The sequence below is a fragment of the Phyllostomus hastatus genome, unplaced genomic scaffold (assembly GCF_019186645.2).
Source record: "Phyllostomus hastatus isolate PE091 unplaced genomic scaffold, TTU_PhHast_1.1 phas_contig_1069, whole genome shotgun sequence".
In the NCBI taxonomy this organism is placed as follows: Eukaryota; Metazoa; Chordata; class Mammalia; order Chiroptera; family Phyllostomidae; genus Phyllostomus; species Phyllostomus hastatus.
This window is the reverse complement of record NW_025333514.1, coordinates 10,401-35,150: the sequence shown is the minus strand read 5'-3', so window position 1 is coordinate 35,150 and position 24,750 is coordinate 10,401. Positions and strand designations below refer to the sequence as shown.

The following is a 24,750-nucleotide window of genomic DNA, read 5'->3' as shown; positions in this document are numbered from 1 at the left end:
CCCAATCCAGTTCCCCCCTCCCTCCCACCCCCCCCTTCCCTCCCATTACCACCCTCCCCTTAGTCTATGACCATGTGTCCTTTAAGTTTGTTCCTGTGAACCCTTCCCACTGTCCCCCTTAAATTCCCTCTTCTCTCCCCTCCAGTCACCATCGGCCTGTCCTCTATTTCAGTGTCTTTGGTTACATTTTGCTTGTTTCTTTGTTTTGTTATTTAGGTTCCTGTTAAAGGTGAGATCATATGGTATTTGTCTTTCACTGCCTGGCTTGTTTCGCTTAGCATAATGTTTTCCAGCTCCATCCACGCTGTTGCATAGGGTAGGAGCTCCTTCTTTCTTTCTGCTGCATAGAATTCCATCGTGTAAATGTACCATAGTTTTTTTGATCCATTCATTTACTGATGGGCATCTAGGTTGCTTCCAGCATCTAGCTATTGTAAATTGTGCTGCTATGAACATTGGGATGCATAGGTTCTTTTGAATTGGTGTTTTAGTATTCTTAGGATAGAGTGCCAGTAGTGGAATTGCAGGGTCAAAAGGCAGATCCATTTTTAGTTTTCTGAGGAAGTTCCATATTGCTTTCCATAGTGGTTGTACCAGTCTGCAGTCCCACCAACAGTGCACTAGGGTCCCCTTTTCTCCACAACCTCTCCAACACTTGTTGTTTGTTGCTTTGTTTATGATGGCCATTCTGTCTGGTGTGAAGTGGTATCTCATTGTGGTTTTAATTTGCATCTCTCTGACAGCTAGCGATATTGAACATCGTTTCATGTGTCTTTGGATCCTCTGTATGTCTTCCTTGGAGAAGTGTCTATTCAAGTCCTTTGCCCACTTTTTTAATTGGATTCCTTGTCTTCTTAGAGTACAGTCGTGTAAGTTCTCTATATATTTTGGAGATTAGACCCTTGTCTGAGGTGTCATTGGCAAATATGTTTTCCCATACAGTTGGTTCTCTTTTAATTTTGATACTGTTTTCTTTAGCTGTGCAGAAGCTTTTTAATTTTGATGAGGTCCCATTTGTTTATTCCTTCCTTTATGTCCCTTGCTCTAGGGGACACGTCATTAAAAAAGTCTCTTCGTGAAATATCTGAGATTTTCTTACCTACGTTCTCCTCTAGGACCTTAATGGTGTCATGTTTTATATTTAAGTCTTTTATCCACCTTGAATTAATTTTTTGTATATGGTGTAAGTTGGTGCTCAAGTTTCATTTTTTTTGCACGTGGCTGTCCAGTTCTCCCAACACCATTTGTTGAAGAGGCTATTTTTATTCCATTTTATATTGCTGCCTCCTTTGTCAAATATTAATTGACCATAGAGACTTGGGCTTATTTCTGGGCTCTCTGTTCTGTTCCATTGGTCTATGTGCCTGTTTTTATGCCAGTACCAGGCTGTTTTGATTACAGTAGCCTTGTAATATAGTTTAGTGTCAGGTATTGTGATCCCTCCTACTTTACTCTTCTTTCTCAATATTGCAGCAGCTATTCGGGGTCGTTTATAATTCCATATAAATTTTTGAAGTGTTTGTTCTATGTCTGTGAAATACACCATTGGTACTTTAATAGGAATTGCATTGAATGTGTAAATTGCTTTGGGTAATATGGACATTTTGATGATATTAATTCTTCCAATCCATGAACACGGTATATGCTTCCATTTGTGTGTGTCTTCCTTGATTTCTTTCTTCAGTGTTGTGTAGTTTTCTGAATACAGGTCTTTTACCTCTTTGCTTAGGTTTATTCCTAGATATTTTATTTTTCTTTTTGCTATTTCAAATGGGATTTTTTTCCTTGATCTCTGCTTCTGCTGTTTCATTGTTGGTGTACAGAAATGCCTTTGATTTCTGGATATTGACTTTGTATCCCGATGTTTTGCCAAATTCATTTATTAGGTCAAGCAGTTTTTTGGTAGAGTCAATAGGATTTTCTATGTATACTATCATGTTGTCTGCAAACAGTGATAGTTTTGTTTCCTCCTTTCCGATTTGGATGCCTTTTACTTCTTTTTCTTGTCTGATTGCTGTGGCTAAAACTTCCAGTACTATATTGAATAGAAGTGGTGAAAGTGGACAGCCTTGTCTTGTTCCTGATCTTAATGGAAAAGGTTTTAATTTTTTGCCCATTGAGAATGATGTTGGCTGAAGGTCTCTCATATATGGCCTTTATTATGTTGAGGAATGCTCCCTCTATTCCCACTATGCCGAGTGTTTTTATCATGAATGGGTGCTGTACCTTATCAAATGCTTTTTCTGCATCAATTGATATGATCATGTGGTTTTTGTCTTTGCTTTTGTTTATGTGATGTATTACATTTACTGACTTGCGAATATTGAACCATCCTTGCATCCCTGGAATGAATCCCACTTGGTCATGGTGTATAATCTTTTTAATGTATTGTTGGATGCGGTTTGCCAGTATTTTGTTGAGGATTTTAGCGTCAATGTTCATCAGTGATATTGGACTGAAGTTTTCTTTCTTTGTTGTGTCTTTATTTGGTTTTGGAATTAGGATGATGTTGGCCTCATAAAAAGAGTTTGGGAGACTCCCATCTTTTTGGATTTTTTTGGAATAGTCTGTGAAGGATAGGGGTTAGCTCTTCCTTAAATGCTTTGTAGAATTCTCCTGTGAAACCATCTGGTCCTGGGCTTTTGTGTGTTGGGAGTTTTTTTGATTACTGCTTCAATTTCTTTTTGTTGTTATTGGTCTGTTCAGACTTTCTGCTTCTTTTTTCATTGAGTTTTGGAAGATTATATTTTTCTAGAAAGTTGTCCATTTCATCTAGGTTTTCAAATTTTTGGGCATACAGTTCTTCGTAGTAATTTCTTATAATCCTTTGTATTTCTGTGGTATCTGTTGTAATCTCTCCTCTTTCATTTCTGATTGTGTTTATTTGGGTCTTCTCTCTTTTTTTCTTGATAATGCTGCTTAAACGCTTGTCGATTTTGTTTATCTTTTCAAAGAACCAGCTCTTGGATTCATTGATCCTTAGAATTGTGCTTTTAGTCTCTATATCATTTAATTCTGCTCTGATCTTGGTTATTTCCTTCCTTCTGCTTTCTCTGGGCTGTCTTTGTTGTTGTTCCTCGAGTTCTTGTAGACGTAGGGGTTAGGTTGTTTGTTTGGAAAGTTTCTAACCTTTTTAGGTGGGCCTGTATCGCTATGAACTTCCCTCTCAGGACTGCCTTGGCTGTGTCCCATAAGTTTTGGGTTGTAGTGAGTTCGTTTTCATTTGTTTCCAGAAACCTTTTGATTTCTTCCCTAATATCATTCTTGACCCATTCATTGTTTAATAGCATGCTATTTAATCTCCATGATTTTGAATGTTTTTTGGTTTTTTTCCTTTGGGTTGGTTTCTAGCTTCAGTCCCTTGTGGTCTGAGAAAATGCTTGGTATGATTTCAATTTTCTTGAAATTCTTGAGGCTTGTTTTGTGTCCTATCATGTGGTCTATCTTTGAGAATGTTCCATGCACATTTGAAAAGAATGTATATTTAGCTTCTTTTGGATGGAGGGCTCGGTATATATCAGTAAAATCCATTTCATCAAGGGTATTGTTCAATGCCACAATATCTTTGTTGATATTTTGTTTAGAAGATCTGTCCATTTTTGATAGTGGGGTGTTAAAATCTCCCACTATAATTGTGTTGTTGTCCATATCTTTCTTGAAGTCCTCTAAGATTTTCTTTATGTATTTTGGTGCTCCTATGTTGGGTGCATATATATTTACAATATTTATGTTTTCTTGATGGATTCTTCTCTTGAGTTTTATGAAGTGACCTTCTGGGTCTCTCTTTATGGACCTTTTTTGGAAGTCTATTTTGTCTGATATGAGTATTGCTACCCCAGCTTTTTTTTCTTGACCATTTGCTTGGTAGATTTGTTTCCAGCCCTTCACTTTCAGCCTGTGTAGGTCTTTTTATCCTGAGGTGGGTCTCTTGTAGACAGCAGATATGTGGGTCATTTTTTCTTATCCAATCAGCTATTCTATGTCTTTTGATTGGAGCATTTAATCCATTTACGTTTAAGGTTATTATTGATAGGTACTTATTCATTGTCTTTTATGTATGTGTGTTCCTCTCTCTCTCTCTCTCTCTCTCTTTCTTCTCTCCTCCTTAAAGCAGTCCTTTTAGAATCTCTTGCAGAGCTGGTTTGGTCGAGGTGTATTCTTTTAGACTTTTTTTTGTCTGGGAAGCTTCTTATTTGGCCTTCAATCTTGATCGAGAGCCTTGCTGGATATAGTAGCCTTGGTTGCAGACCTCTGGTTCTCATTACCTGAAGTATTTCTTGCCATTCTCTTCTGGCTTGAAGTGTTTCCATTGAAAAGTCAGCTGTTAGCCTTATTGGGGCTCCCTTGGTATGTTCTTTCCTTCTTCTCCCTTGCTGCCTTTAAGATTCTCTCTTTGTCTTGAAATTTTGTCATTTTAATTATGATGTGCCTTGGGGTGGGTCTCTTTGGGTTCCTCTTGATTGGGACTCTCTGTGTTTCCTGGATTTGTGTGACTTTTTTCTCTCATCAAATTAGGGAAGTTCTCCTTCATTACTTGTTCAACTAGGTTTTCGATCCCTTGCTCTTCTTCTTCACCTTCTGGTATCCCTATTATACGGATATTATTGCGTTTCATATTGTCTTGCATTTCTCTTAATCCCTCCTCATTCTTTCTGAGCCTCTTTTCCTTTTCTTGCTCTTTCTGGATGCTGTTTTCTACTTTGTCCTCCAGCTCGCTAATCCGATCTTCTGCTTCATCGATCCTGCTTTTCATTCCTTCTACTGTGTTCTTCAGTTCAGAAATTGTATTCTTCATTTCCTCTTGACCTTTGTTGAGAGTTTCTATTTCCTTTTTCATGTTTATATAGTTTGCAGTGAGATTGATGTAGAACCCCCTCTAATTTCTGAAAGCTCATTGTGAGTTCATTGAACTTCCTGGTAATCATTGTTTTGAACTCACTATCTGATAGTTGGGTTGCCTCTATTTCATTTAGCATTTTTCCTGAGGCTTCCTCGTTTCCCTTCAGTTGGGGGTTGTTTCTTTGTTTTCTCATTGTTCGTGGGTTTCTTCTTTGTTCTTTTTGTTTGTTAATTTGAACTGTTCTGGTTCCCTGTATTTATGGTGTGAACTTCTGTGGTAGAATTTTTTGTGTGTTTCATTGGTGCAATCTCCTTCGTGTATCCTGGTGGTCACAGCTTCCCCCTACTCTTTTTTGGGGATCAGTTGGAGGAGTAAGGCAAAATGGTTTAAAACAGCAAGATAGTATACTATGATATTTACTTTAGCAGCCAGTAGAGAAGAGATGGGTTATCCTTTGGCTCCTTATAGTGTAGCCATGATCCTCCACCCCCCTATCCACGTTTTAGAAAGGATGGAAAGAAGGTAAGACTCTTACTGGGGGACGAGAGGATTGTTAGTTGGATCTAGAAAGCTATGAGGCTGTGGGAGGTCAGCTTCTAAGGTAGGGTTGGACTAAAGATTAGTATATAGGAGTAGTGAGTAACAGAATAGAGACAACCCCCCACAATAGTATAGTTCAGAAAATTGCAAAGTGGGCTGAGATCAGGTAGGGGTATTGAGAAGCATTTACAATTGTATAGACTAGGTCTTACTAGCAGTAATAGTAAAGTGACAGTCTTGTGGCAGAATCGATGAGGTCTAGATAACAAGAATAAAGAGTATAGAACCTTGAGAAGTGTATTAATGGAACGCAGATGAAGGATAGTAACTTATCAATATCTTGCGACTGAGATACCAGGGGGAACCTATCAAATGACATTATAACCAACCAAGCAAAGAAGATTATACAGAAAGAGAAAGAGTACCAAAATATTATTAAAATAAAAAATGTCGTAAAAGTGAGAAAAAGATAATACAATTTTACAGAAACTTGCAAGATTAAAACAAAAGGAAAGAAAAGCAGAAGATGTGGTGCAGGAGAGCTAAATTTGGAGTGGAAAGAATAATATTAGGTTGAATGGAAGAGAAACGTAAGGGATTGCAATATAAAAATAATGAGAATTGAAAAAAAAAGTCACATAAAACACAAGGTAAAATCAGTCAACCAACAACAGCCAGAGAAACCAATAAAAACCAAACAAAACCAAAAAAACAAACAAACAAACAACAAACAAACAAAAAAACCTCTTGTTGGTTTCTAACTGGCCAGACCAGTTTTTCTGATCTTGCTGGCTTCAGCTGGCTGAGGGGCCTTTGAAATGCTTCTCTCTCTCACAACCAGAACTCAGCAAGTCTGTCAGGTACCCGGGGCGCTCCAAGACACACTGTTGCGAGAGAGTGTCTTCCCGATGAAGGTGCGGGAGCCCAGCCATTTCCAGCTCAGTGTTCCCCGCCAAACGGCTCTCTGACGGAATGTTGGCGCCTTTCCCGGCTCTCCGGTCGGGCTGGCTGGAAATCTCTGAGCCACCACTGAAGGAACGTGTCCAGCCCCTTGTCCCTCCTGGGATCGCAGCGCGCGATTCCTGCCTCCCTATGGGGCGCGAGCCGAGCTCGGCCGGCTTGTGCTCACTACCGCTCTGCACTTCCACTGGGCTAAAGATGCCCCTGGTCCTGTTGGCTAGAGGCTGTCACTTCTCGGCCTCTGGGCGGGATTTCATATTCCCTGGGTGATTTTTTCTCAGTCCAACTGGCCAATCTGTTCCTTCTAGCAGCCCGTTCTCCCCTGGAGTTGCTCACCCCCGTATTCGGGGGAGGGAGGGAGCAGCAACTTCCCTCTCCCGGGATCCCTGGGGCAGAGCCCGGAGCACCGGGCGGGCCTGGGGTCTGCGCGCCCCAGAGCCCGCGCTGATTCTTGGGCCCCTTTTGTCCTGTATCCGCCTTCTTACCGTCTGGTTTTCCAATAATTTCTGATGTCCTGCTTTCAAAAGTGATTCGGCAACCCAGCCCACTTGCTCTGCCTCTCCACCGATCCTCGAGTTTCCCCCCTCTTCACAGAAGCCGAGAAAAACGCTGCCTACAGTAAGGCCGCCATCTTCCTCCCCCGTGAAAATCTTTATATGTGCTTATTTTTTATATCTATAGCTTCTTCAGTGAAATGTATTTTGTCATTTTCTAAATGAACTGTTTTTAAGTTTATTATTATTATTATTATTTAATTGTTGTTCAAGTACAGTTTTCTGCTTTTTACTCCCAGCTCAGCCCACTCCCACAGCCCTGCTCACCTCCCTCCTGTTTCCACCCCACCTCTTGTTTTTCTCCTTTATACTTGTTCCTGTAAACCCTTCCCCCTTTCCCCTGAAATTCTCTCCCCTCTCCCCTCTGGTCACTGTCAGCCTGTTCTCTATTTCAGTGTCTTTGATTATATTTTGCTTATTTGTTTGTTTTGTTGATTAGGTTCCTATTAAAGGTGAGATCATATGGTATTTGTCTTTTACTGCCTGGCTTATTTCACTTAGCATAATGGTTTCCATTTGCATCCATGCTGTCGCAAGGGGTAGAAGTTCCTTCTTTCTTTCTACTGCATAGAATTCCATTGTGTAAATGTACCATAGTTTTTTTATCTGTTCACTTACTGATGGGCACTTAGGTTGCTTCTAGTACCTGGCTATTATAAATTATGCTGCTATGAACACTGGGATGCATAGGTTCTTTTGAATTGGTGTTTCAGGGGTCTTAGGGTATAACCCCAGCAGTGGAATTGCTGGGTAAAAAGGCAGTTCCATTTTCACCTTTCTGAGAAAATTCCGTACTGTTTTCTACAGTAACTGTACCAGTCTGAATTCCCACCAACAGTGCACTACGGTTCCCTTTTCTACACATCCTCTCCAACACTTGTTGCTTGTTGACTTGTTTATGATGACCATTCTGACCAGTGTGAAGTAGTCTCTCATTGTAGTTTTAATTTGCATCTCTCTGATGGCTAATGATGCTAAGCGTCTGTTCATATGTCTCTGGGCCCTCTGTATGTCCTCCTTGAATAAGTTTCTGTTCAAGTTCTTTGCCCATTTCTAATTGGGTTGTTTCTCTTCCTGGAGTGGAGCCATGTGAGTTCTTTATATATTTTGGAGATCAAAACCCTGTCTGAGGTATCATTGGCAAATATATTTTCCATACAGTTGGTTCTCTTTTTATTTTAATGCTATTTTCTTTTTCTTTTTAAAAAAAGATTTTATTTATTTATTTTTAGAGAGGGAAGGGAGGGAGAAAGAGAGAGAGAGAGAAACATCAATGTGCGGTTGCTGGGGGTCATGGCCTGCAACCCAGGCATGTGCCGACTGGGAATCGAACCTGCAACACTTTGGTTTGCAGCCCATGCTCAATCCACTGAGCTGCAGCCAGGGCAATTTTTAATGCTATTTTCATTAGATGTACAGAAGCTTTTTATTTTGATGAGATCCCATTTGTCCTTGTTGTTCAATTCTGCTTTTGAATTTACATTTCAAATACCTTCTAAATTCTTTACTAGTTCCTTCAGATGAGCTATTCTGTTTATTGGTGCTGTTATATATGGATTTTTTTCCACCTTTATATGCATACAACTGTTCCACTTTCTTGCTTTCTCATGGTCAAAATTCTTAAGCTTCTATGTCATACCTAGTTTCTACCACTCATCAGGCTTGCTACAGGAAACTTCAATTTTGGTTTCCAGAATATGGTGCTATAGCCCAAGTGTGTGGTTTCCCCTTGCACACAGATCCTAGTGTGTTTTTTGATTCCATTATATATTCCAGATTAGCTCTCACTGCTGAACACTAGGGACTGGCCACAATGTGAGGGAGTTATGGGCTTAGCACCTGGGCATTGGTAGTGCCTGCAGACCCAGTGGGGAGATCTTCAGGTAAGGTTCTGCAAGTGGGACATGTGAGGCCATCCTGATGAAGTCCTGAGCACAGTTCATCCTTTTAATGCCCTTTGAGAGGCCTCTCTGCTCTTTTCCAATTTCTTCCCTTTCCCTGGTCATGGAGGTACTCCACAGTACTCTGGGTGCTACTGGAAAACAATGTGTTTCTATAGCCATATCCCCAAAAAATGGGGTAACCAGGCACTCACTAACCAATTTCCTTTTTCCCCACTGGAGAGACTGCCACCATCAGATACTTCAGCCCATGTAATATCAGGAAGACTGGAATGTCAAAGCAACTTCTCTCTCACCTTTGAGCATCTGCCCAACTCTGCAATCTAAAGATTTTTAAAACCATGTCAAAATAGATGGGACAGCTTCACTGTTCTCCTGATTCCATATCCCATACTGAGGTCTTCTGCTTACTACCAGAAGCACAAGTGGGGGAAACTCCTGTCACATAATTTGGCATATGGTGCTAGATCACACAATTTCCACAGAGGCATGTTTGTGGATAAGTGTTTAAATATTTGTCATAAAATACAGACAAATAAGGAGAAACATCTTATGTCACCATAATGCTGACAAGTGAACTGGACTTTAAGGGACCAGGGAATAATAAATATAATAAGATGGCAAATTAGGTGACAGAGAGAAGAAGGAATCCATTCAACACAATTTTGGTAGAAACTAAATGAGTAATAATAATTGGTGCTTTCACTCTTGTTTTTAAATTAAACATCAAGATATCAAATGCTTGCCCTTGGCTGGCGTAGCTCAGTGGATTGAGCGTGGGCTGTAAACCAAAGTGCCGCAGGTTCGATTCCCAGTCAGGGTACATGCCTGGGTTGCAGGCCATGACCCCCAGCAACCACACATTGATGTTTCTCTCTCTCCCTCTCTTTCTCCCTCCTTTCCCTCTCTAAAAATAAATAAATAAAATCTTTAAAAAAAGATATCGATTGCTTGTATATTTTCACACTGCAACCACCAGCTTAATGAGGTCCATGCAAACAATTTTTTTAAGCAGGAAGTGCCAACAATCAGTATATTAAGTTGCAACTACTCCTGGCAACAGAAAAGCAGCCCATATGGAGAACACCCACAAAAATGTCTTGTGTATATGCACACGAACACCAAAGACTTTAAACATTAATGTATTTAGTGAACAATGAAATGAAAACATGAGAGAGCCTAAAAGACATATATTCTTAGTATTCATCATTTTTACCATGTGGCTGACATTTCCTTTGTCATGACACAGGATAATGGAGTGTCTTTTCTCTCCACAGACTTGGCCAAATCCACCCATGATGAGCCGTTTCTCAGAGGGAATAGGAGGCAAGATCTCCAAGACATGCTGAGAGAAGTAGAGCTGTCAACTGATTATTTGTTGCCAAAGATGCAGGAACACCTGGGTGTGACCTGTGCCCAGGCCTTACAGCACCTAGAAGAAAAAGACCTCCACAAGCTATAACCTCAGGCACAATATCCCTGGGAAAAAAAGGGTCCTAGACAAGTTTCTTAACCTGTCACAATCAAAATGCTTTTCAGAATTACAGGAGCCTCAGGTGGAAATGGCAAAGAAAAACCAGAAGAAGGCAGAAAAAGCACTGCAGAGCTAACACACTTGCTGTCAGAAGTGAGGCAATGACAGGAAAAGGCAGTGAAGGAAAAAGAGGCAGAGCTAAGGCAGGCAATGGAGATTCCCAAAGAGTACTGGTCAGACCCTGAAAAATCTCTCAGAGAAGTGATGGAAAACATCCAGAGACAACTCAACCTCATGGAGGGGACACTGACTCACAGGCAAAACCTCACAGATAGAGATCTGGTGAGTTTCACATCTAGAGGGCTGTCATTGCAGGAAATTTTCAAAACCAGCCACCAAAGGGGGCTTATAGAGAAGAGAGAAGAGCTCCTCAGTGTCCCCAAGGAGTTCTTACTCTTTGGCCCTGAGCAGGGCACATGGATGGAAACAAGGGAATTCACATCTTCTCAATCAGAATCTATGTTCACCCAGATGATAGAAAAGCCGGGCTTTAGTGTAACTACCTCAGCCAAGGGTGGAGGTTGGGGATATAGCTTGGAAGCTGGTATGGACCACAACAAACATTCAGAATCCTCAGAAGGCCAACAATCATATTCAGAGCATTCTTATTTTTCCTCTACCAAGTTCAGCTATGTCCCACTTGCCTCCTGCCACTTTCCTATTAATCAGCTCCAGTTTCCAATGCGGCCCCCCAGGAACTGAAATGCATTGAAGACCTTCTGGGTCAGCCTGCAGGCTCAGATAGACTCACATGCCTGAGATACAGGGCTGAAGCTTTCTTCCACAGGTTTGGCTCTCATGCTAACCAGGGACCTCTGCACCTGGGAGGAATCTACTGGTGGAAAGCCATTTCACAGGGTTTCCAAAGTGAGCAGCTGGCAGAAGTGAAACAGCAGGCAGCAGAGGCCCTGAATGGTTACATAAGGGGTAGCTACAGTGGCTTTGGAGTGACAGTTGCTGGAGGTGTGGAGGTGTCAGCTTCTCATGCAAAAACGACCACCCAAAGCACAACCTTCCAAAATCTTCAAACCAAAGTCCAATTATCAGTAGCCCAGACAGGTGGCCCACCTGAGGCAAATGGCTTTTTCCAGTGGAAAGCTGGCCTAGTTGCCAGTAATTGAACCTGGTGTGTCATTCATTGACTGGAAACTTGAACTGGTACCTGTTTGGGACATCATCCTCTCCAGCCACAGAAATGATTTTAAGGATCTGCTTCAGGTAGCCAACTTCCTGAAAGATAGCTACACTGCTCTGACTGGACTCTCTGCCCAGATCAAGGGTGGAGAAGAATTGCTGAGTGTTGGGAAGAAGGCTATGGTATTCCTAGAAGAAGTGAATTCCTGGGAAGTGTCTGAGCCTGAAGAGCAACTTCAAAAACTCAAAGATTTCATGCAAATAGTGAGTCAAAAAAACAAAAAGTTATGACACTTGGGTTAACATATGCCTGACTGATTGGGGTCTGCAAAATTTTCTGGTAAATACTGTTAACTTTTGCAGAATGTCTTCCACTCATAAAACTAAATTTGTTAAATTGCAGTTGTGAAGCCTTTGGATCCTCACATCTACAGACTGAATAACTTTCTCAGACTCATTCTATCATGCAGTGGATCTTCCATTCAGAATCAGAGCAAGAGCACATCAACATCTCCCAATTTACTGAATTGATTAAGATCTTACAAAAAAGCAAGAATGGCCTCATGGAAGTGAAGGCCAAATCTGAATCTGCAGAAATAGTGGAGGAAGATCAAAGGAAGGCCACATACAAGGTCAGCTTGCCTCTTTGCTTCTTCTTGAATTACCTCCTAGAAACACAGCAGCCAGACACACAACTCTTGCTCTTTTTTGCAAGTGGTGTAGGATATCATGTGGTAAAAAATACTTTTTAGTACCTTCTGGGGTGTGATGAGTTAGATTTCCTACTGAATGAAATGCAAACTGCCCAAAAGCTCAAAAATATTTGCCCCTACAGGGTTCAGGCATTCCTGGTGCTCACAGGTCTTACAGCTACTGCTGGAGTTACAGCTATTTTACCAGAGGATAAAAAAGAATGATTTCCATTAATAAGAGAGCACATGGGCCAACCGCTCTCAAAGGAAGTTTCACATGTCCTCTCCAAACCTGAGGCAGATCATGACTGGGAAAACCTAGAGACAGACTTGAGATTGCTAATTAATGGTAATAATGAAGGGTCCACCTCTTTGTTGCAAATGGATGAGGTAAGAAAAAACTTGCAAAATATTTTCCATGAAAGGAAACGATCCCATGAATCACATGACTATGAAAGTAGCAGATGTGAAGTCATAGAAGACAAGGCTTTTCTGAAATTTCTCCAGCATCTAGACCTAGAACAATACTACCCAAACAGATGAGCAGAGATAACTTCCTTCTGATCCACAAGACTTCTGTGTACAACACTCAGCCCAACTCTGAAAGGGAGCTTCCCTTCTATTTCCTCCAGAAGTTATTGGTGCTGGATTATGAGCTGAGATACCTAGTCTTCAGAGAGGCTGGGAAAACACAAAATCAACTTTATCCAAGTGCTTCAAATCCAGAAAATGAAGCTCTTTATCCATATGAAAACCTGTTTGAAGACAGTGATACTCCCACTAATCCTTCAGCCCCTAATCCTGGCTCCCATATTCACCCTATGGATATTCAGATGGCAATTCTTTATTGTACAGATGATTTTGCCAGATAATATATTTTGTCCAAACTTTCCATTTGCCAGTTTGCCCTCCCACTTCTCATACCAAATGCCTGCAATTCTCAAATTGAGTTCTCTCTCTGGTCTCTCAGTCACATTAGAAAAAGCTGGCAGGAAGCAAGGGAATCAAAAGAAAACATCAATTTCAAGAATAAGCGGTTTCCAGCCAAGATGGAGGTGTAGGTGGACACACTATGCCTACTCACACAACCAAAACTAAGGACAAAAAAAAAAACCCAACAACCAGAACAGACAGAGAATTGAACTGTATGAAAGTCTGACAACCATTCATCCAGACAGGTAGGACTGGCAGAATCCTCAGCCAGTGCAGAGGGGTGGCAGCAGTAAAAAGCAGTGACTGGCAGACCTGGGCAGGCACTCAGGGCACAGGTAGTAGTTGGCATATCCCAGACACACAGGGGCCTCTGGTGGACCAGTGGCAGATCCCAGGTGTGGAAGGCAACAAGCAGACTTAGTGAGGCATGTAAGGCAACGGGCTGTCTGCAGTCAAACTCCCACGTGCACATAAACCAGGTGAAAATGGGCAGGGAGACACCCACACAACCCAGGGACCCAGCACCAGGATAAAGTCTAAAAGCATTGAGTGAAAACACTTGTGTGGGTTGAAGTGCTGGGACAGACTCCCAGCCTCACAGGAGAGTTTGTTGAAGAGACCCACAGGGTCCTAGAACTTACACAAGCTCACCCACCCAGGAACCATCACCAGAAGCACCCAAGTTGCTTATGGGAAGTGGCAGAGGGGACTGAAGTCTGAGAGAGAGTGGAGCAAGCACCATTATTCCCTCTCTGAATTTGCCCCCACATGCAGCGTCACAACTCAGCAACTGGGTTGCCTGCCCAGGTTAACACCTAAGGCTCTGCCCCTCATACATAACAAGTTCAACAAGACAAAAAAATGGCTCAAACAGAGCAAATCAAAGTCTTACAGTCAATAATTTTAAGTGACCAAAAGACAGGCAACCTATCACATGCAGAGATCAAAGCACTGGAGATCAGGATGCTCACAGAATTTATTGATTTTGGTCACAAATTAGATGAACAAATGAAGACTACACTAAGTTAAATGAAGAAAAATGCATAGGGAACTAATAGTGGTGGAAAGAAAACTGGGTTTCAGTTCAATAGAGTGGACCAGGAGGATGAGAAAAATCATACAATCAGAAAAGAATAAAGAAATGAGAATTCAAAAAATGAGGAGAGGTTTAGGAACCTCCAGGATATCTTTAAATATTCCAACATCTGAATTATAGGGGTACCAGAAGGAGTAGAGGAAGAGCAAGCAGTGGAAAACTTATTTCACCAAATAATAAAGGAGAACTTCCCCAATCTGGCAAAGGAAATAGACTTCCAGGAAGTCCAGGAAGCTCAGAGAGTCCCAAAGAGGCTGGACCCAGGAAGAAACACACCAAGGCATATCATAATTACATTACCCAAGGTAAAAATAAAGGAGAGAATTCTAGAAGCAGCAAGAGATAAGGAGACAGTCACCTACAAAGGACTTCCCATCAGACTGTCAGCTGATTTCTCAAAAGAGATCTTACAGGCAAGAAGGGGCTGGAAAGAAGTACTCCAAGTCATGAAAGGCAAGGACCTACGTCCAAGATTGCTCTATCCAGCAAAAGTTTCATTTAGAATGAAAGGGCAGATAAAGTGCTTCTCAGATAAGGTCAAATTAAAGGAGTTCATTATCATCAAGCCCTTATTATTTGAAATGTTAAAGGGACTTATCTGAGAAAAAGAATATAAAAACAATGAACAGTAAAAGAACGGCAAACGCACTGCTATTAACAACCACACCTAAAACAAAAGCAAACCAAGCAAACTAATAGAAGAGGAAGAGAACCACAGAAATGGAGATCACATAGAGGGTTAGCAACAGGGAAGTTGGAGGAGGAGAAAGGGGGAAAGGTACAGAGAATAAGTAGCATAGATGGTAGGTAGAAAATAGACAGGGGGAAGACAAGAATAGTATGGGAAATGTAGAAGCTAAAGAACTTATGACACATGGACATGAACTAAACTGGGGGAATGTGGGTGGGAGGGGTTGTGCAGGGGAGTGAAGGGGGAAAATGGGACAACTATAATAGCATAATCAATAAAATATATTTTAAAAAAAGAATAAGCAAATGTGTAGTGCCCTATCCCCATTCTGTCCTTTATTAGTGTTGGAAATAACCTCTCTTCTTCCAATTCTCAAATCATGAACTGTCTTCTCAGTAATCATAGACATGACAGCTTTTTTTTCATTGGTGTTGCAGAGGGAGCACCAAAGACTGTCTCTTGATGAAGGGTGTGGTGGAATTCTGCTGGTTCTGACCTTGGGGGGAAGAAGAGGACAGATTTGGAAACTGCCTGGCTTTGACTGATCTTCATGGAGGTGCAAAGGAACATGAGAAGCAACTCCACTTCCTGCAGGAGGTCTCTTCTCTCATTGTGGTCCTCATGTCAACTTGTTATCACAATACAGAAAACCAAAAAATTATCCATGACCTGAGTCAGTCACCAAAACCTTTGATTTATTTACTTGACAACAAAGAAAAAACCGTGGCCAGTGATTCTGGCCAAAAAGTGACAACTGGGATCAGGAACAGAAATGAGGCTGAATTAACAGAAGAGCTCGTTACTACAATCAGACATTTGCTAGAGCTCTCACACACTGCTCTCAGCTTAGAGGACTGTACCCCATATGCTTGCAAGCAAGGATTCCTTATTGATGAAGATCAGTGAGAATTCAAGGAAGCCAAAGAAAAGGCAGAGGTCCTAATGGCTCTACTGAAGGAAATAAAGATATGTCAGGTGAAGGAAAACTTTCTACCCCTTCAGGGACACCTGTGGCATCTTTAGTGTAAAAAGGACAAAGAACTCTATCACCTGAGAGAAAAGGGGAATTGGAACATTGAACAACACAAGAGTGAGATTGAGACAGAAAAACAAAGAATATGGCATCAGCAGTTGACCAGAGCCTTTCCTCTCAATGACTTAATACAAGCTGTCCTTCAGATTCTCCAAAATCATTCAGAAACTCACACCACACTCTACTTTTTGCAATGGCTGAGTGTATTTTTGGACAACCTGACTGCAGGACACTTGAAAAAACTGAATGAGAAGAAAAATGCTTTGTGGACACTGATACAAACAGAAAAGGAAAAGGCACCAAAGAGCAGCAATGTACTAGGTTGGCAAAAAGAGATAGAAGTTATCTCCAAAGAGATTAATGACTGTACCCTGGGAATTGAGCAACTTCTCAGAGAAGTTGGCCAATTTATGAAGCCCTAGAAGAAGTTTCTGCCACAAAAGATAAACTTTTCCTCTCCCTTCCCCAGATTGCTGCAGATCTGCTGATATCTGGTGTTCCCATTGAGCTCACAGATGGTGGTGCTTCCTATGTGGCTCTAAAGTGGGTGGCAGCTCTTTTTCATAAGGTCTCAGAGAAACTTGGAAACAAATGGCTGCTTGTTCTCTCCATCCTGGGCCTACAGAGTTCAGGGAAGTTGACCCTCTGAATGCTCTTTTTGGGCTACAGTTCACTGTCAGTGCTGGGAGGTGTACCCGGGGGGCCTACATGCAGCTGCTGAAAGTAGAGGAAACTTTTGCAGAGGAAATGGGCTTTGACTTTGTGCTTGTTGTGGACACAGAGGGACTTCAGGCCCCAGAACTCAGCAACAAATCCAAGAATCATGACAATGAGTTGGCAACTTTTGTCATTGGACTTGGAAACTTCACTCTGATCAATATTTTGGGGGAAAATCCATTAGAGATGCAAGATATCTTATAAATAGTTGTCCAAGCCTTTATGAGGATGAAACAAGTAAAAATCTCACCTAGCTGTATGTTTATCCATCAGAATGTGGGGGAAGTCACAGCTAAAGACCAAACTATGGAAGGACGGAGGCAGTTAGAGCAGAGACTGGATGAAATGGCAGCAATGGCAGCTGAGCAAGAACAGTGCTCAGGTGTAACTCGCTTCAGTGATGTCATTAAGTTTGATGTCAGTACTCATGTTTACTACTTTGCTCACCTCTGGGATGGCAACCCACCAATGGCCCCTCCCAATCCTCGCTACAGCCACAATGTCCAAGAACTGAAAAGTAGCATTTTTATGACTGCCAAAGAGGACTCTAGGGGAGGCGTCTTGAACATATCAGATGTAAAATATCAAGTTCAAGATTTGTGGAGAGCCCTGATGAATGAAAATTTTATTTGTAGTTTTAGGAACACCAGAGAGGTCATGGCAATGAGCAAATTAGAAACTATGTATAACTCCTGGACCTGGGCACTGAGGAGTCATGTACTAGACTTGTAGAACCATCTGATCAACCAGATTAAGAATGGAATAATCCAGACACTCGTAACAGGCACAACTGCACCTCTAGCTTTAGAAAAATATGAAGCCATCAAGCAAGAACTTGACAAATACTTTAATGAAGATTCAGAGAGTGAAATACTGATTCAATGGAAAGTGAATTTTGAAAATAAGCTAATAAACCTTAAAGAGACACTTATTTTAGTCACCAAAAGTGAAGCTGAGGGACATCTTAGTTATAAAAAGAATCAAGAAATACTGGATAATAAAAAGTCAGGTTATGATAAAGAGTTATTGGAAAGAAGCCAAGAATTAACTACAACTCTAGAGGGTAAAGTACTGAGTGGGGAAGAGCTACAACAGAAATTCAATCAACTTTGGGAAAAATGGGTCTATGCTGTGTCCTCAACCATCCCTCTAGTCACAGAGCGTGACATTGATGTGGATTCTGAAGGCATTCTTTGGGAATATTTTCAAAAGGAGAGAAACATAGTGAACATACTGAAGAAAAATGATAGGAAAATATTTCAAATAAATTATAAAGAACATATAAATATGAGCAAAAAATTATGGAATTATGTAATTCCAAGGCAATTAGAAGTATGTGATAAGGAGTCCATAAAAACAACTACTAACTACATTGTTTCACAATTCAATGAAACTATTGACAACATACAGAAGCAACAGTGTGATTACAATCCAAATTATTTCCATGAAATTCTGAAAATAATAGGAGGTGGGGTTAAGTCTGCTTGTACCGAGGAAAAATACACATTTACAAGTAAATTTTATATTTACAAGTAAATATAAAATTGACTTATCTTTGTGTTTATTTCAAAGAGCATCAGAAAAGTTTAAGCAAATGTGTGAGGCATTCAAAAGAGTAAATGATCCTGTAAACTATCTGGAAAGCAAGAAAGGTGATTTCTTCATGAGTTTTAAGATCTCTTGTCAAGAGGCAACCTCAGTCACAACATTTGTTGTGTTTTTGTAGCACAAACTCATTTCTGCTGTTTCCACCACCATTTGGAGAAAAATGGTCCCTGCAGTTGCTGGGGAGATGCAAGCTACCTGCCCAGCATTCAATGGTAACAGGGCTAACCTGGAGAAACAGATTTTTATCTTCCTGGCAGAAAAAGAAGATTTTGTTGATTACTGGGAGTACATTCATACTCCAAAGTCATTTTTCATGAATTACATTCAAAATCATGTTAAAAGTTATTATTCAGACCCAGGAAGTGAAAATATAGAAAAAAATTTTAAATGACTTTAGCTGGCATCGAGACTACCATCCTCTCAGCTACTCGTGGAGCCACATCAAAAGCTAGAGATCAAAGGAGCACTGGATCTGGGTGTTTGGATTTTTTCTGTGATGAGCTGAAGAGTAACTTGATCTTCCCACGAACAGACTTGATAAGCATTGAACACCAGGAGATAAAAGATTTTTAATTTCTTCAAGAAGCCATGAGTGAAGCTTTGGACCTTACAATAAATGCAGTAGAACAGGAGTATTCAAATATGCCTGTAAAGAAAATGGTTCCTCAAATCCAGAGATTGCTCTCTGAACAACTCTGTGGCTGCTGGAAACAGTGTCTCTCTGTGGAGCAAATTGTACAAACACAATCCCTTCACATGATGGAGATCACAGTGTTTTCTTCCACTGTCCTCAGGCTGTCAGAGGATATCACTGGTTTGAAACAAATAATTTTTGCATTGATACTTGAACTAGTTTGGTGGAAAGTAGTTGTTTCCTTGTTTTGAGCAACAGTCATAAGATCCCATATAAGAAGTATCGAGAGGCAGGAGGGGAATATGACACACGGATCATCATACCAGACACATCCACCCAGCCATACTGAAAATGGTTTGTCTGTCACTTCAGATCAAACCTAGAAAAAAATTATCAGAACACATTTACACATCGGGGTGAAATCCCTGATGCCTGGACCCACATCACAAAGCAGAATGTGTTTGATGACTTGAAAAATCAATAATACTCAATAACCCCAAAAGAGTACCAGAATCTGAACAAGAGTCACAGAAGCTGAACCATCCTAAAGTATATTTTAAAGAAATTATTTAAAGTACATTTTTCTCACAATGACAACCTTCATTATTCACATTTTTCAAATGAAACAGCTAAATATACATCAATAAACATTTCAAGGGTTGAAGATTTTCTGTTGAAAGGACTTTGTCTCATTTTCTTCTAGTTTAAAAACAAATTACTAAAATATATGAATACTATGGTAAAAAATCATGCCTTACTCATATTTTAAAGTAATATTTTTTATTAGTTTAGAATGTTGTTTTATTTAAACATATATAACAATGTCTATTGTGGAGGAGGGAAGATGGCCATGGGGTAGGAGAAAGCAGATTCCACTTTCCCCTACACATGGGAGAAAAAGCTAGCTGATCTATGAAGGAACAGAGCAAACAGCCAACAGTATCTCAGCATATATGAAAATAAGAGACCAAAAATTGTAGCGGACACTGAAAAACCAGATGGTAAGGAGAGTGCTTCAGCTCAGTAAGGTCACAGGGACCAGCTCCAGGACCAGGGCGCCTGCAGCCCCAGGCCTGGTGCCCATCCTGGGTCTGCCGCAGGGTCCTTGAATGCAGTGGGCCTGCCACAGAATCCTTGGGAGAGAGCCAGTCGGCTGCTCCCTCCCTCCCTAGCCAATTAAGGTTTGAACAGCACCTGGTTGCCTGAGGCAGTGGAGAGGGGAGAGAGGATGGAGTGGCAGGCACACAGGAGCTGTGATTGCCCTTGGAGTCTGTGGACCCCAGCTTGGGAGAATTGAGTTTCGCAGTGAAGGCACTGACCCCGATGGTCACTGATCTGGCTGGAGATTTGGGCTGTACAGAGAGGCAGGCTTGAGTAGAAGGAATTTCTCTAAAAGAAAAACTGTTTGGGGAGTACTCTGGAAACAGCCGCTCGGCCTTCTCCCCACCCAGCTGGGCAGCAATCCTTATGTCGCAGCCACTGGCCTACAGTGACCACGAAATGCTGCAGATGGCTCATCGAAACACGAGAAAAACATATACATGGACAACCAAGTACTGTGGAGAAATAGGGATGAAATGGCCATCCTCTCTAGTGGAGAGCGTGCCAAGTCGCCACCTGAGTAGGCTTTTATTAAGAATACAGATACAGTTTGTGGATTACAGTCTGGCAGGGAAGATCGAAAGGAATAGGTAGCTTTCAAAGGTGCTGACAGAACTCCCACTGGGATTCTGGGCTCCCATTTTGGGTTTTATCACTTAAAAAGATTACAGGACCTAAAAGGCTAGTTTTGTTTCCTGCCTGTGCCTTCATATTCTAATTCAACAGCATACTCCAGCAAGCAGATCTCACAAGATCTTGCATATTCTATGTCCCAGGCCTGATTACCCCAGGGGTCCGACAACTCTGGTCTAGACTGCCTGAGGTCTGAGTCAGGCAGAGGAGACAAAGGCAGCCAGGACACTTGGATTTCTTACATCTAAGAACAAAGACTCACTTTGACAAAGCTGAGGGTGCATGGGTCGATGTGGATGACCCCTTCATTTCCACAGCCCCCCAAGTCCTTCCCTGAGGCCTCCACATGATCACACCTGTCTTAGGCGATTCCCTCTTTGGGAAATCTTACCCATCATTGGCTAACTGAGCAAGCATTGGAGGGCAGGCACAGAACAGGCAGCATTCATGCCAGGGAAATAAGTTTTGTCTCCTTAGTGGCTCCTGGTCCGGAGGTCTCTCACTCAGCCTAAGTTGCAGGGGATTACAGCTTCCTCAGACCAGGCAGGGTAGACTCCAACATCCTGAGGTGGTGCAGAAGTTTGCACAGAAGGCCCTGTGCACCCCCATACCATTAGGAATGGTGCATGCCCTAGCCCATGGACTGCGGAAGCCTGGCTGAGCAAGCATGTGCCACACCCCAGCCCACAATGGTAACCTTAGGGGAAGAAAGGCTCTCAGGAAGACGTGAATCTGACATCCAAGTCACCAGGGACAGGCGTCAGGCTAGCCCTGGGGAGAGTGGGCACAAGACTGGCTGAGTGCAGATCAGGAACGAAGAAAAGCCATACCAGTCACCCCTCAGCCCACTGCAGCCAGCAAGACCAGAGAAAACCGGTTTGGCCAGGTTTAATCCAATAAGAGGTTTTTTCCTGTTTTGTTATGTAGTAATCTTTTTTAAAATTTTCTATTATTATTTTATCTTCCAATACCTTTTTCCTCTCTTTCCATCTTTCTTGTTTTATTCCTTCTTCCTGTCTTTCCAATTTTATCTCTTCTTCCTCCCTTCTTCTGCCTCTTTATTTTTCTTTTTATTATTTTTTTAAGATTTTATTTATTTATTTTTGAATATTTTTAAAATATATTTTATTGATTATGCTATTACAGTTGTCCCATTTTCCCCCTTCACTCCCCTCCACCCTGCCCACCCCCTCCCACCCACATTCCCCCCCTTTAGTTCATGTCCATGTGTCATAAGTTCTTTAGCTTCTACATTTCCCATACTATTCTTGCCCTCCCTCTGTCTATTTTCTACCTATTGTTTATGCTACTTATTCTCTATATCTTTTCCCCCTCTCTCCTCCTTCCACTTTGCTGTTGCTAACCCTCCATGTGGTCTCCAGTTCTGTGGTTCTGTTCCTGTTCTATTTGTTTGCTTAGTTTGCTTTTGTTTTAAGTGTGGTTGTTACTAACTGTGAGTTTGATATCTTTTTTTACTGTTCATAATTTTTATCTTGTTTTTCTAAGATAAGTCCCTTTAACATTTCATATGATAAGGGCTTGGTGATGATGAACTCCTTTACTTGGCCTTATCTGAGAAGCACTTTATCTGCCCTTCCATTCTAAATGAAAGCTTTGCTGGATAGAGCAATCTTGGGTGTAGGTCCTTGCCTTTCAGACTTGGAATACTTTTTTCCAACCCTTTCTTGCCTGTAAGATCTCTTTTGAGAAATCAGCTGACAGCCTGATGGGAACTCCTTTGTAGGTGACTGTCCCCTTATCTCTTGCTGCTTCTAGAATTCTCTCCTTTATTTTTACCTTGGCTAATGTAATTATGATGTGCCTTGGTGTGTTTCTTCTTGGGTCCAGCCTCTTTGGGACTCTCTGAGCTTCCTGGACTTCCTGGAAGTCTATTTCCCTTGCCACATTGGGGAAGTTCTCCTTTATTATTTGTTCAAATAACTTTTCTACTTCTTGTTTTTCCTCTTCCCCTCTGGTACCCCTATAATTCGGATGTTGGAATGTTTAAAGATGTCCTGGAGGTCCCTAAGCCTCTCCTCATTTTTTTGAATTCTTGTTTCTTCATTCTTTTGTGTTTGGTTGTTTCTGTTTTCCTTCTGGTCCCTTCCATTGATCTGAAACCCAGTTTTCTTTCCATCACTATTGGTTCCTGTGCATGTTCCTTCATTTCTCTTATTGTAGCCTGCATCTGTTCGTCTAATTTGTGACCAAAGTCAGCCAATTCTGTGAGCATCCTGATCACCAGTGCTTTGAACTGTGCATCTGATAGGTTGGCTATCTCTCGGTCGCTTAAAAAAACTGGCTCTGGGGCTTTCAATTCTGTTTGAGCCATCTTTTTATTTTATTTTATTTTTTCCTTTTTGGTCTAGTCACGCCTATTATGTACGAGGGGTGGAGCCTTAGGTGTTCACCAGCGCGGGGCACCTCAGTTGCTGGGTAATGACATTGTATGTGGGGGCGGGGTCCAAGAGGGAACAATGGCTCCTGCTCCACTCTCTCTAGGACTTCAGTCCCCTTTGCCACTTCCCACAAGCAAATTGGGCCCTTCTGGTGCTGGCTCTCGGGTGGGTGGTCTTGTGTACTTTCTCAGACTCTGTGGGTTTCCCCAAGGAGCTTCCTGTGAGGCTCAGAGAATCTCCCGGCCTCAACCCCCACAGGTGTTTTCAATAGATGCCTTTAGGCTTTGTTTCCCAGCTGGGTCCCTGTGTTGTGAGGTCTGTGTCGCTGCCCATTTTTGCTTAGTTTGTCTGCGTGCTAATGTACGGCTGCAGGCAGCCAGCTGCCTTGAGCGCCTCACTGGATCTGCTCATTGCCTCCCACACCCAGGGTCTGCCACTGGTCCATCAGCTGCCCCTGTGCTTCTGGGGTCAGCCAACTGCCGTCTGTGCCCTGTGTGCCCACATCTGCCAGCCACCACTTTTTCCTGCCAGGACCCCTCGACCCCTCTCTGTAGGCCTTGGACTCTGCCTCTCCTTATTGGTCTGGATATATGGTAGTCAGACTTCCATTCAATTCATTTTTCTCTCTTCTGATTGTTTTTTTGTTTGTAAATTTTTGTTGTCCTTAGTTTTGGTTGTGCAAGGAGGCACAGTGTGACTACCTATGCCTCCATCTTGGTCTGGAGTCATCAGATACTAGACATAATATTCTTTTATAGGGTTTACAAGACTTTACTAGAAGGAATAGAAACATAATGTGGTCTTTGCTGTTTGGCTTTGGAAGCAGTAACAGCTAATGGTTCTTCTCTACCTGGCTTCCAGGTTTCTGTAATGACTATTATTAATAGAGCCAAACTGATCATGAGGCATTCTGTCTCCAGAGAAGGTCTCTGATGGAATTTAACTGCAGTGACTCATGTTGCCTGGATTTGCCCTTGGTACACCTAGGTCCCAGGTTTGATCCCCGGTCAGGGTGCATGTGGAAGACAACCAATCAATACTTTTATACTGATGTCTCTCTCTCTCTCCCTTCCTCTCTCCATTTCTCTCTTTCTTCTCCCGCAGGTCTCTGTCCCAGCCCCTTGTGCTCTTCTCTGCACAGCAGGCCTCCTTCCTCTCCGTGACCTGCTGCCTCCTGAGGCAGACTGGTGCCACGCGCCGCAGTGCTAAGTCATCCTGACTCAGCTTTGCGGTAATGGGTGCAATTTGGAACATTGGCACACACCACCCTTACACTGGCCTCAAGGTGTTCCGCTGAAACCACAATGCAAAGCCACTCCTACTGTACAGATAAGGGGGGTGTAGGGTGCTGATCTGCAGTACCCATCAATTTCAATTCTTAAGCTTCCTCCCATCCTCCCCACCGTCACCCTATTTTTATTTTTTTAAATGCCCACAAGTGAGAGAAAAAAATACCTTGGCCTGTGCAAAGGCCAGAGTTAGACCCAAAGAGGGGGCATCCCAACAGTTGAGACAGTGACACAAAATTCACTTTGCTATTACAGAGAACCTGCAAGTTATTGCACACTTGTATTATTATTTTTTTATTATTCTTACATCTTTTATTTTAATAGTACTTTTGTATTCCTCTTCTTTCTGTATAGTCTTCTTAGTTTGGCTGATTATATTGTATCATTTGACAGGTTTCCTCAATTCCCTCTTTCATAGTGTATTGCTAATTTACGGTCCTTCACATCACTTGTGTTCCTTT

The 24,750-nt window shown here is 41.8% G+C and overlaps 2 pseudogenes; both read left to right on the top strand.

The window, feature by feature from the left end:
- The first annotated feature begins 10,035 nt into the window (after window positions 1–10,035).
- LOC123816720 lies at window positions 10,036–13,216 on the top strand (annotated as a pseudogene).
- Window positions 13,217–13,856: 640 nt separating this feature from the next.
- On the top strand, window positions 13,857–19,650 carry LOC123816713 (annotated as a pseudogene).
- The last annotated feature ends 5,100 nt before the right edge of the window (window positions 19,651–24,750 follow it).